The sequence below is a fragment of the Micromys minutus genome, assembly GCF_963924665.1.
Source record: "Micromys minutus genome assembly, chromosome: 27".
NCBI classification, from domain to species: Eukaryota; Metazoa; Chordata; class Mammalia; order Rodentia; family Muridae; genus Micromys; species Micromys minutus.
This window is the reverse complement of record NC_137962.1, coordinates 36,819,333-36,832,286: the sequence shown is the minus strand read 5'-3', so window position 1 is coordinate 36,832,286 and position 12,954 is coordinate 36,819,333. Positions and strand designations below refer to the sequence as shown.

Below are 12,954 nucleotides of genomic sequence, written 5' to 3'. Positions count from 1 at the left end.
TCTGGAGTCATGCCTTCCCCCTTCGACAGTTTAATCTCGAGCTTTAGTTACACATCTACAAAATGGGCATGCTAAAACCTGTGTCCCAGGATTCTTTTGTGAATTGAATAAATAAACACAGCCCTAAATTCCTGTCCCTCTTGAGCACCTGCCGTAACATATTTAAACCGTAGCTCCCAGGGGTATGTCTGGCACAAGTGTCTGTTGAGATAACATTTGTAAAGATGAAGTCTGCCAGGCTCGCAGCTGATTTGCAATACATTAAATATATATACACATGCATGTGCATAAAATGGAGAGGAGGAAAGAGAGAAACTGCATCCTGGGGTCGGGTACTTTAGGAATCAACAGAGCAGGTTCTTACTGTGGAGTCAAAAGATCTGGATTCAAATCCAGACTCCTGTCTATTAGCAGCAGTTCTGAGGCTGCAGCGTGGACACTGCAGATAACCTGTTTGTTTAGTCTCTCTTTTATCTTGGTCCTTTTAGCAACCTTAAATCCTTAAAAATCCCCCAACAAAATGGCTTTCTATGATAGAATTCTACTTAGGCTCTTTTGAACTTTCCAAATAGGCCCAAACCTTTGGGCTTGCATATTTATCTCTGGATTGTTTGAATTTCGTTTTACTTAATTTTTTTTATTTTAGTTTATCATCTTTTTTTTTTTTTTTTTTTTTAAAAGATAGTGTCTATGTAGTTGACTGCTCTGGCTATGTGAACCAGGCTTGCCTCTGCCTCCCAAGTGCTGGTATTGAAGGTGTGCTTCTCCAAGCTTGGCCCAATTGTCCAAATCTTAGCAAGCATCCTGCTAAGTTGGCTTAACTAGAATCTGTTACCTCCCATATGGGAGTACCACCAATATCCACTCAGGATCCTCCTCCTTCATTATGCCCCAAGGCGGTGTTCCAGTACCTGATCTACCTTCAAGAGATGGCTCAACCATTAAGAGCGGTTCTTCCAGAGGACCCAAGTTACATTCCCAGCACCCACACTGCGCTCATAACGGGCTGTGACTCCAGTGTCAGGAACTCCGACCCACTCCTATGGCCTTTGCTAGGCACTGGGGACACACACGTTGCCGGTGCATACCTGCAGCCAAAACACCTGTACACATAAAATAAAAATCCGACTTCCAAAACACTTAGAACCCTGTTGGGAGGGATTAGCAGAAATCATGTTTTACCTTAAGTTTTCTGTCTGCTGACTCTGCCTTGCACCTTACCCTATAAATTCCCGGTTCAAGCTGAATTCAGGGCTGAACCCAGTGTCTCAGCACCACAGAAAACCCCACTGCAGTGGTTCCCTAAACCCACCATGATGGCCCTTCCTTGAATAAAATCAGCCAGTCTTTCTTAAACAAGTGTCATTGATTCCCCACCTCCCCCTTTAACTTTCTATACATGAAACCCCAGCCAAAGGAGATCCTGATTGAGGTCCTTATCAAAGAAAAGAGAACAACAGGACCCGGTGCTTGGAGATACCATCTTTCATCAAATACCTGGAAAGCATTTGTGGGAGTCGGGGGGGGGGGGGGGGGAAGCAGAGGTCGGTCCAGCATCCAGAAGGAATGCAGAAATGCAGAACAGCCAGAAGGAAATCCCAGAAAAGAAAGGGCAGTTTTTAAAAAGAAAATCAAGGTGAATTCCAGGCATGAACCGTCCACCGGGAAGGGGGGCTTCCCGACTCCCCCTCCAACCCCCCCCAGGTGCGCAGCCCGCGCCGCCCACCCCGGGCGCGAGCAGGGCGAGGAGGAGCTGCGCTCTCTAGGACCCGAGGAGGGAGAGCTGCAGGGAGACGGAGCCTCCCGCGGGTGCTGCCGCGAGCGGCCGGCCGAGGGGGCTGGAAATGAAAGTAAAGCGCTCCGGAGCCACATGGACCGAGCTGCCCGGGCGGCGGCGCCGGGAGCAGGATGCGGCCGCCCGTAATTAAATAGCATTTACTCTTATTATTACTAATAATAATAACGTAATCATACCTCTAGTCATAGCATACCATTTATCGGGCTCGGCGCAGGCCCGCGGGGAGCGCAGCCCGGCCGAGGTGAGTGCTTTGGTGCGGCGGAGCCCCGCGGGGCAGAGGCCGGGCCACCGCGTCCCCGGCGGCGCGCAAGGTTGGGGCGCGCGAGGCTGGGGCGCCAGGGCAGGGCCGGGCAGGGCCGCGCGCGGAGGAGGCGCGGGAAGGCCGGGCCAGGCCACCTGGAAAGGCGGCTTTGCAAGAATAAAGCAATAGCACCTCCATTACCACGAACTGTTTTTTTTGGGGGGTGGGGTGGGGGAATCTCTGCAGATTCCCGTCCCCTTGCCCCAAAGTTTCAAAGTTATTGTGTGGCCGGGCACCTGCCGCCTGGGAGATTGGGTCTCCACTGAAGCCCCCAGGGGATGTCTTGGGATTTTTCTTCCGTGGTGGTGGGGCAGTCTCCCTTGGGTCTGGAGCTTTGGGGGTGCGTGGATGTTTTGCGGATCCCACTGCAAGGAGGTGGGTGGTCCGAGGATTGGCAGTTAGGGTCCCCCTTTCCTTTTGTATTCGCTTTGAATCCGCAGTGCCTAGAGGTGGAGGGGCCGCGGCGAGGGCCGGGGACAATGGCCGGCTGATGGGTCGCCACAGTCGGTTACAGCGGCCACGCGAGTCCGGGGATCCGGGGCCTGCGGGCCCAGCCCTGGGGGAGGGGGCGGCAGGAAAGGGGGGCGCGGTCTGGGTCGGCTGAGCAGGAGGGCATTTCCGGTCGTGGCATCCGTCACTGGGCTCAGAGGCCTCCCGGGTGGGCAGTAACCAGGCAGGGGATTCACGGAGACTGATGGGTACCGGGATTGTAGCGATTGAGGGGCTCCCTGGCAGGGCTGGGGGCCCTGGGGAAGCAGAGCCGACCCCACTCCCAATGCTCTCAGCGGACAGAAGGTCCCCTCTGCAATCCATAACTCTTTTTCTTTCTGTTTTAGAAACCCGCAGGTTCAGGTGTTTGTAAAGTTCCTGGGTTGAGGGTCCTTTGCAGAGACAAAGCCTCCCTCCCCCCACACACCGCAGGAGTGGGAGTATGTAGAAAGAGTTCATTCTTGACAGAGCCGGATGGCTGGGGTGCCAACAGTACATTGATGGGGAAGACTGGGGGCTAGAGGGGCTGGAGAGGCTGGGGCTTCAAGTCGGAGATCTTGGGGGACCACTGCAAAGAGATAGGGGATTGCTTTTTTTTTTTTCTCTTTCGGTTGTTATTCAAGACTTAGGTGCTTGGGCACAAAAATCAGAACCCCCAGCTTCTTTGCATCTTCCAGAGTGCCTGCAGTTCATCCAGTTTGATGAAAATAGCAGAATGCAGATCCTTGAATTTTTACACAAACGCGATAATTATAGTACATTTAGCAACTATGTTGGACATGAAATTCCAGCAGAATCTTTCCCTCTACTACCAAGACTTCCCCACTATAGATACAACCATACCCTCCCTGATGTCTTCCATCTTCTTTGTCCCATAGAAGTCTGCTGCAAGGTAGATGTTCAAGGTAGATGCGATGCTAGGCCCAAACCTGAGTGAAGCGGGTTCTAGAAGGTGTGTGTGTGTGTGTGTGTGTGTGTGTGTGTGTGTGTGTGTCCTGAGCTGGACGTATGTGGGCTCTTCTGACCGGCATGGCAGTTAGGCCAGGTAGACATTTAGCCATCCTTGTTTTCCAGATTAGAGAATTGGGTATCTTGCTGGAAATTTACTCAAGAGAGCTAGGACTCCTACCTAGTTATCTGACTCCAAAGCTCTATTTCCAGAAGGGAGATCTGAGGATGAGAGAGTGGATTTATGGTTCCGAGGTTGCCGTGACGTCTGTTTAATTGTTGGTGTGAACTCTAACCAGTTTTAGGTAGGACAGTTCAGAAAGTGGCTTGTTGAGTTTATTTATTTTGGCTGTTGAGTTCAATGGGATGAACTTGTCTCTTGGGTCTTATGTATGGGACAGTACAATCATCAGTGGGTTTGAGACCTTTAAAATGGTAATACGTGCATGGCATTTTGTATGTGTGCGTCTGTGTGCTTGCGTACCCATGGTCCCCGCACTCGGGAGAGCTGTGACTTCCAGGCTACTCTGGGTTACATAGTGAGATCTTGTGGTTTTTGTTTTGTTTTTAGTTTCTCATGTTAGGGTTTTTCTGTGTAGCTTTGGCTGTGCTGGAACTCTATTTGTAGACCAGGCTGACCTTGAATTCAGAGATCCACCTGACTTGAAACCCTGTCTTAAGGGGGGGGGTGTGTGTGGGGGGGTAGCTATGGGATGGCTCAGTGTTTAGGTACTGAGTTGAGTTCTGAGCACCCATGTCATGCGGTTCACAACTGCCTGTAACTTCAGCTCCAGAGGATCTGACACCCTTTCTGCCTCTACCTGCACTCGTTCTTGTGTGCCTACAACCACAAATACACAGTTACAAAGTACGACCTTAGCTAAGCGTGGTCTACACCTTTAATCCTAGCACTTGTAAGGCAGACGCTGAGACGGGCAGATCTCTGAGTTTGAGGCCAGGCTTGTCTACAGAGTAAGTTCCAGAACAGCCAGGGCTACGCAGAGAAACTTTCTCAAAACAGAACCACCAATCAAAAGAAAGAAAGAAAAAAAGAAAGACAGAAAGACAGACGTATGTGTGTATGAATGGTGCTTAATGCTTCTTAAGTTCGTTTATAACAAAATGCCTTTTACAAATGTAGGCTCATCTGTCCATCCTGGCAATATATCAAGTAGACTTTGCCTTTGGCTTTAGTTTTTTGTTTTGTTTTACTATATTGTGCTGGAGAGATGGCTTGGAGGTTAAGAGCATTGTTGCTCTTCTGGAGTATTGAGGTTCCAGTCCCAGCACCCTGTTGGTGATCCACAGCAGTCCTTATTTCCCCTTTCGGGGGATCTAAAACCTCTTCTGGCCTCTGAAGGTACCAGGCACACACATGGTACACAAATATATACATGAAAGCAAAACAGCCACAAATTTAAAAGATTCAAATTGTATACCCATGGACTTACAGGGAGGAACGGTGCATGTATCATGGCGAGTACACTGAGTCCGTTCCCTCCTACTGTGTGAGTCTGAGGGCTCAAACTCAGGTTGTCAGACTTGGTGGCAAGCCCTTTTACATACTGAGCCATCTTGCCTGTCAGGGGGTAGGCGTTTTCCAATCCTTTTTCAGATGAAGAAGGTAAAGCCTTAGAGAATTGGAAATATCCACAGGGCTTCTGAGTAGTTTCCTGTCTCTGAATATTCATCCTTTCCCAGAGTCCTGTGCAACCTAGCAAGTCTTTAAAAGCCCCTCTGGTAAGCTGCTGTGAGGCAGGTCCAGGTTTGAGCTCCTGGTAGTCTGGCTGGAAACTGAAAGGGAAATTCAGTGGAGAGACGGTTGGTTCTGTGCTTAAGAACCTAGCCGATGAAGAGCCAGGTTCAGGGAGAGACCCTGCCTCAAATGAACAGCTGGACAGACACATACTCTCTTCTGGGGCTCTGGGGTTTGTGTCGCACACAGGTGTGGCCATCCATACACGTGTGCATATGTGCACACACACAATTAGTCTTTTAAAACTGAAACGGTGGGGGGGGGTTGGGGGGGACTGAAGAGATGGCTCAGCGGTTAGGAGCACTTCCAGAGGTCCTGAGTTCAACCATCTGTAATGGTACTGATGCCCTCTTTTGGTGTGTCTGAAGACAGCGACAGTGTATTCACATACATAAAGTAAATAAATAAATCTTAAACAAATAAAAAACCTGAAACTGAGAATGTCAGAAGAAAAGAAAGAGTTCTGCAGTTAGTACACTAAGAGGAGGCAAGATGGCACCTGGAAGTGTGGAAGAAAGTTTTCTGTAGGAGCTAGAGCTTGGGATGAAAGAGTGGGAAGCTCAGCCAAGGTGGAGGACATAGAAGGAAGGCTTGGGTTAGCTTCTGTTATTTCTCTGCATGGAGACTGACATCGTCTGCCCTTAAATTTTTCTTTAATATTTTTAAAAATTTATTTATTGTTTTGTTTCTTTCAAGGCGGGGTTTCTCTCTGTGTCGCTCTGGTTGTCCTAGAACTCACTCTGTAGACCTGGCTGGCCTCGAACTCACAGAGATCCACCTGCCTCTGCCTCCCAAGTGCTGGGATTAAAGGCATGTGCTGCCACCGCCCGGCTCTAAACCTTACTTTTTGACTTACACTTTATCATTGTAGTTTGTGAAGGGTGGGCACCTGTGGCTGCATCTTACTAAAGAAGATGGACAACTCAAGATTTTCTGTGGCCACCCCAGAGTTACCTTACTGAACTTGAACCCAGGCCTCTCTGACTCTTCTATCGAATGTGCTGCCCACTGTCGTAACCTTCATCTGCACCATCATGGAAGCAAAAATAAAGACCAGCAAAGTAGGAATTGGCAAGTGCCCTAGCCATAGGGCTCACAAGGGAAAAGTTAGCAGGTGCTTCGAGATCAGAGTTGTCCTGAGGTGTCTGAGTTCCCAGTCCCACAGAAAAGGCAGCAGGACTGGAGAGAGTGCATAGTCCTGAGTGTGGAAATCTGAGCAATTTTATTCCTTGGGGACCTTTAGGGGCCTCGATTATCACCCTGAGAGAGCTTGGAGCTTGGTCTCAAGACAGATAGGGACCATTAGCCTGAGCTTCCCATGGACAGGAACTGGCTCTGATCCCGCCTCAGCTTCCAGCCGTGGCGGACGTGCCAGGAGGACACATTGAGCCATCATGTTGTCAAATTGAATTATCCCCCAGGGTGGAGGAGGCAGGCTTATTTCGCCTGGGGTGGAAGGTCTTTCTAGAAGAATTTCTATGTGAATGCTTGAAAGATGGGATAAGAAAGGCCAGAGAGGCCATTCCGAGCAGAGACAGATGGACGGAAGCAGGGACAGGTAACGCCTGAGGAATGAGTCACCTGGTGCAGCCACAGTGTAGGGACAGCTGTGAGCCACTGTGAAGTCTGGCTCTGTTTCCACAGGCCCTTTGATGGTCTGCACTTGAGTTTCTGGAAATGACCGCTGAGAATGTTTTGAATTTAAAATTTTATTTTTATGACGATTACTATTATTTATTTTGTGAATTCTGAGTGTGTGAGGGGGCTTCACTAAATAGCCCTGCCTGAACCTGACTATAGAGACCAAGTTGGCGTCAGTTTCCCAGTGACCCTCTGACCCTGACTGGGGTTGCAGGCATGTGCCAGCATGTTCCCAGTGAGTCCTGTGGTTTGCTGGTGTTTGATAGTAATCCCTGAGAGGTAATGAGAGAGCTAGAAAGTCGGGGCCTAGGAGATGGTTTAACTTCTTAGATCCCCTCCTGCCCTCTCAGAGGACCCAAGTTTAGATCCCACCACCCATGTTGGGAGGTTCATAATTCCAGTCTGGCCTCCATGGGCACCAGCACTTAGGAGCACCTATCCACACATAGACAGATACTTATACTCATAATATAAAATAAAACTTTAAAAAAAAATAGAGAAAAAGAGCCAGGGCAGTGGTGGCACATACCTTTAGCCCCAGTACTTGAGAGGCAGAAAATCTCCTGAGTTCAAGACCAGACTGGCCTACAGAGAGAGTTCCAGGACAGTTGGGGATACACAGAGACTTTGTTTTAAAGAGGGAAAGAGAAAGGGAGGGAGGGGAGGAGAGAAAGAGAACTAGGCATGACAAAATTTCTCATTTAATCCCAGTATTTGGAGGCAGAAGTAGGCTCATCCTGGTCTACAGAGAGAGTGACTCTGGTTTTTTTTTTTGCTTGTTAGTTTGTTTGTAAGTGGGTCAGAGAGAGATGGTTTGGTCGTCAAGAACATATATTGCTCTTCCAAGGGACCCAAGTTCAAATCCCAGCATTTACATCAATTGCTGGCAACTCCCGGTAACTCCAGCTCCGGGATCCAGTGCTTTTCTGGCTCCCACAAAGACCTGTGTTCACACACAGCCCTCACACAGACCTGCTCATAATTAAGAATAAAATTAGTCCTTTGAAGGTTTATTTATTGACTGACTTTTAACATGTGTTGGTGTTTTGCCTGCGTGCATGTCTGTGTGAGGGCACTGGGTCCCTCAGAACTGGAGTTGCAGATGGTTGTGAGCTGCCACATGGTGCTGAGAATCAAACTTGGGTCCTTTGAGAGAGCAGCCAGTGGTCCACCAACCTCCAACCCCCAAATAAAACAAATCTTAAAAAAAAAAAAGAAGAAGCCAGAGGGACTTTGAAAACATTTACTAAGGGGCTGGAGAGATGGCTCAGTGGTTAAGACCACTGATTGCTCTTCCAAAGGTCCAGAGTTCCAATTCCCAGCAACCACATGGTGACTCACAACCATTTGTTATGGGACCAAATGCCCTCTTCTTGTGCATCTGAAAACAGCTGCAATGTACTCACATACATAAAATAAACAAAATTTTAAAAAAACGTTTACTAATTTAGCAGTACCACCCAGTAATGCCCCTGTGGCCAAACCCAGTTTGTGAGTTTATTTAATCCCCCCAAATCATCCTATGAGTATGTCTTTAGATTATCCATATTTTATTGATAATAGAAAAGCCAGGTACAGAGTTTAGATGGCTCTGTTTAAAACAAGTCTGCAAAGCACACTGGGTCTGTCTACAGTAGGGACCATAAAGGGTGAGTGGAGAAGCTGGTGGGGTGGAGATAGGGGACTTCTAACGCCTTCCTCCAAACACAAATGCTGAAGTGCAGGGGAGTAACCACGGTGTGCTATTAGTGAGGCCACTCCACAGCAACTGTAGAGATTACTAAATCCCTACACACATCTACAAGGTTGGTGCTGTTATGCATCCCTGTAATCTCAGCCCTGGAGGAACAGGAAACAGAAGGATCCTGGGACTTTTTGGAAGACAGTCAAGATACACACAAGAAGGGTGTACATCACACCCTTTGAGAGCCTGAAGTCTGTAACTGCCATATACAAGATGCCATTGGATTACTTAGTCTCTTCCTTTTATTTTGGGAGGTATCTAAGAATGTACCCCAGAGCCTCTCACTGCCGTTGAGCACTCCCCAATCTCCAATCTCCAGCCCAAATCTTTTTTTTTTTTTTTTTTTTTTTTTTTTTTTTTTTAAGGCAGGATCACATACTATAGCCCAGGCTGGCCTAGACTTACAGTGTAGCCCAGGTTGGCCTCAAATTCTTGGTACTCCTGTTTCAGCCTCCTCACTGCCCAGCCCACTTAATTTTGAATCTGTCTGGCAGGTAACATTTTCTATCACCAACATTTATTTAGTCTATAAGGTTATTTACAGCAGGGGCTGATTTCCTGTCACTAACAGTAATTCTTCAAAAGACACGCCCTGACTTTCAGAAGAAAATGGATGCAGTCTGGTTTTCCTCTACCTCCAGTGGCTCTTGGGCTCTGAAAGGGATCAGCAGTGTGTCTGGTTCCCTGAAGTCAACAGCTGTATCCTCCTGTCAGATTGAGGCTCTGAAGTACCAGTGTCAGGAAGGAGCCAGTCCCTGCCTGTGAGCCACGATGAGGGTCCAGGCTGGGACCAACCCTCCTGGGGGTTTCAGAAGTCACCCTGGAGTGGCTGTTTTCTGGTTTCATCCCATGAGGTGCTGTCCCCCCACAGGTGGAGGGACACAGAGCAGGGTGGAGCACTGAGTCCTGCCTTCCATTGCTAACTCCAGCGGCAGACACACACAAGTGTGTCACCGTTCTTGACCTCTGTCTTCCTTCGCGCGGCTCCAGGATCATTTGCCCCCTGTTTGGCGTGAGGATTCAGAGATGGATGTCAAAAGCTGTAAAGATCACCCAGTGTGAGGCAGTGTGCTTAGCAATCTCCAGAATGTTCCTGAATCTTCTCCATTCTCGGCCTTAATCAAGCCTGTACTAAGCCTCCTTGTGTTCTTGAAATCTTGCTATTCATCTTTCCTGCAGCCCTTTAAGTGAGGCCCTGTCACTTGTGCTGGAAACCTAGACTTGTCTGGATACAGGCACAACGTGGTCCTGTCTGTCCGGTGGGATTTGTAGCTCTCTGGTCAAGCTGCAGCCTGACCCCGCCCCCACACCTTATTTGCCCCTTGTGTTCCTTGAACCCACATAGCTTGTTCCTGGTCTGTTGCTGTTCTCTGCCTTCAGCTGGGTACACACTAGTCCTCTGTCCTTCCGTGTCTCAGATGCAACGTCCTCTGAAGGTTCTAAACTCCATCACCTACCGTATTTCCTACTTGTTCCTCACTCTTGCCTCTGCCTGCCTTGTTATGTGCATTTAACACCGACCTGTTATGTGAGTATATGTGTTCATGTGTTTATAGATATACATCTGTGTGCTAGCGTGTGTTCATATGTGGGCATGTTCATGTGTCCGTCCTCAGGAACCATCCGTCTACTGATGGCAGGCTTTTCTTTTTTCTTTTTCTTTTTTTTTAAAGATTTTTATTGATTTTATGAGTACACTGTTGCTGTTTTCAGACACACCAGAAGAGGACATCAGATCCCATTACAGATGTTTGTGAGCCACTATGTAGTCGCTGGGAATTGAACTCAGGACCTCCAGAAGAGTAGTCAGTGCTCCTAACCGCTGAGCCATCTCTCTAGCCCCTGAGAGCCCCTCATCTTATTGTCCTGGAGCTCACCTAGGAAGCTGGAGTGAGTGGCCAGCGAACTCCAGGAACTCAACTGCGTCTGCCTTCCCAGCTCTAGGATTATAAGTACACATCTCTGTGCTCAGCCTTTTTAAATTCTTAATTTATTTTATGTGTGTGAATGCTTTGCTTGTGTGTATATAAGTGTATCACGTGCATGCATCAGATCCCCTGGGACTTACTGACTGTTGTGAGCCACCATACGGTGCTGGGATTGAGCCCGGTTCTTTACAAGCGTAGCGAGTCTCTGTGAAACTCTCCAGCCCTGTGACCAGCTTTTAAATGTGGGTTCTGAGAATCAGGCTCAGGTCCTTATGCCTTTTTTATGTACTGAGCCATCTCCCCAAACCAATGTGCTACCTGTTTTTCTGCCTGCTCACCCATCGTGAAGATCTCTGAGGGCTGGGGGCTGGAGAGATGACTCAGTGGTTAAGAGCACATACTGCTCTTGCAGAGGACCTGGGTTCGAGTCTCATCATCCATATGATAGCTCACAACCATCCATAACCCCAGTTCTGGGGGACCCAACAAGCCTGCATGTGGTGCACATACATGTAAGCATTTCAAAAGTCACACATAAAGTAAAATGAGTAAAGCTTTTTATAAAAAAAGATCTATGAGGTCAGGGGGTTATTAACTGTGTCCCAGTACTGGTGACAGGACAGTACCTTTCAGGTGAACTCTGTTTATGTGACAAATAAAAATAGCAAGCTGGTCGTGGCTCTTACCAAAAAAGAGTGGCCTTGTCAAAAACTGCAAAGTCAGTGTTGACCGAAGCATCCAGTACAGCAGGAGCTATATTCTGACCTGCTCTGGGACAGACGAGAGAGTCCTGCCAGGTGGGGCTCCCACCAGCTCCATCTTACAGATTAAACTGCTCCTCAAAGCAGCGTGAGACAGTGATGGGATTTAATCCCAGGGCCGACGGCCACTGTCATATCCTGCCTTCCTGTTGCCACAGGGCAGCAGAGTAGGTGGTGTGCTACAATAGGTCGGAAATCCTTCCGCTAGCAGGGGCCATAAACAGCCCTACTGCTCAGGGCACAGGAAGACACTGGCATTGGGGTCACTCTGAATGGTGACTTCTGGGCAACTTATGTTCTTTCTTTCTTTCTTTCTTTCTTTCTTTCTTTCTTTCTTTATTTATTTATTTATTTATTGAGACAGGGTTTTTCTATGTAGCCCTGGCTGTCCTGGAACTCACTCTGTAGACCAGGCTGGCCTTGAACTCAGAGATCCACCTGCCTCTGCCTCCCAAGTGCTGGGATTGAAGTCGTGCACCACCACCAGTGATCACTTTACAGTTTCTCAGGGTGACCTTCTGCTGCTCTTACTTTATTTTCTTCTTAAGCTTAAATGACAGCTATTAAAACGTCATCAGGTGCTGGAGATACCTCGGTGGTCAAAAGCACCGCTGATTTTCCAGAGGACCCGTTTGGTTCAAAGCAAATAGGTCATTCAGGTGACTCCAGGGCCAGATCTGCTGCCTTCCGCCTGACACACATACCTCAAAATAATTTAAAAAGAAAAAGTAGTAAAAGCATAGTAAGTTATCATGCCAGGCGGCACATTCCTTTAACTCCACCACTTGGGGAGGTGTCTGTGAGTTCAAGGCCAGCCTGGTTTACATAGTGAGCTCCAGGCCATCTTGGAGTACATAGAGAAATCCTGTCTCAATCAATCAATCAATCAATCAATCAATAAATAAATAGATGGCCAGTTTTTTTAAAAAAAGCAACCTGCAGGCTGCCAAGGCCCGTGGACAATGTTTCACACTCCCTTCTTAACCTACTTTCTCGGTGGGGCCTGGGGTGGTGCCAGCAGTTTGGCCTTCCTCAGTAACGCTGTGGCCTTGGGCCAGCCCCCAACCAGTCTAAGCCTTATTGTTCTGTGAACAATGGGACGATAAATCCTACTTTTGAGATGATTGTGGACACAAATGATTCTCTTGGACAGAGCCTTTTGTTTCAGACAGTCCCTTCTAGACCATCAGTAAAATATAGGGACTGCAAGGAAAAACAGTTCTGTTCTCCCGATGGACTTTGTGTGTGCGCGCATGTGCATTCCTGTATACATGTATGTACACATGTAGTGTGTGTACACATGTGTTTGCAAATATGTGTTGATGTACACATATGGTGTTCCTGCATGCATGCGGAGACCGGGTGACAATCTTGGGTGACATTCCTTAGGAGTTGTCTACTTTTGTTGTTGTTGTGTTTATGTATGTGAAGGTTTGCCTGCATGTCTGTGTGTGTTTGTACCACTTTTGTGCCTGGTGACTGATCTAGAAAAGGGGTGCCAGATCCCCCAGAAACGGAGTTACAGGTCATTGTGTATGGGTGCCCCATATTCCATATGGGCGCTGCAAGCCAAACCTGCATCCTCTGT

General features: G+C 48.1%; 1 protein-coding gene across 2 annotated transcripts in view; it reads left to right on the top strand.

Moving 5' to 3' along the window:
• Positions 1–1,824: 1,824 nt before the first annotated feature.
• Positions 1,825–12,954, top strand: part of ZC3H7B (zinc finger CCCH-type containing 7B) — a 46,747-nt gene continuing 35,617 nt past the window's right edge. For both annotated transcript variants that reach the window (XM_080939647.1, XM_080939646.1), the window contains exon 1: positions 1,825–2,039. The gene's annotated coding sequence lies outside the window, so the exon portion shown is untranslated. The remainder of the gene's footprint in view (positions 2,040–12,954) is intronic.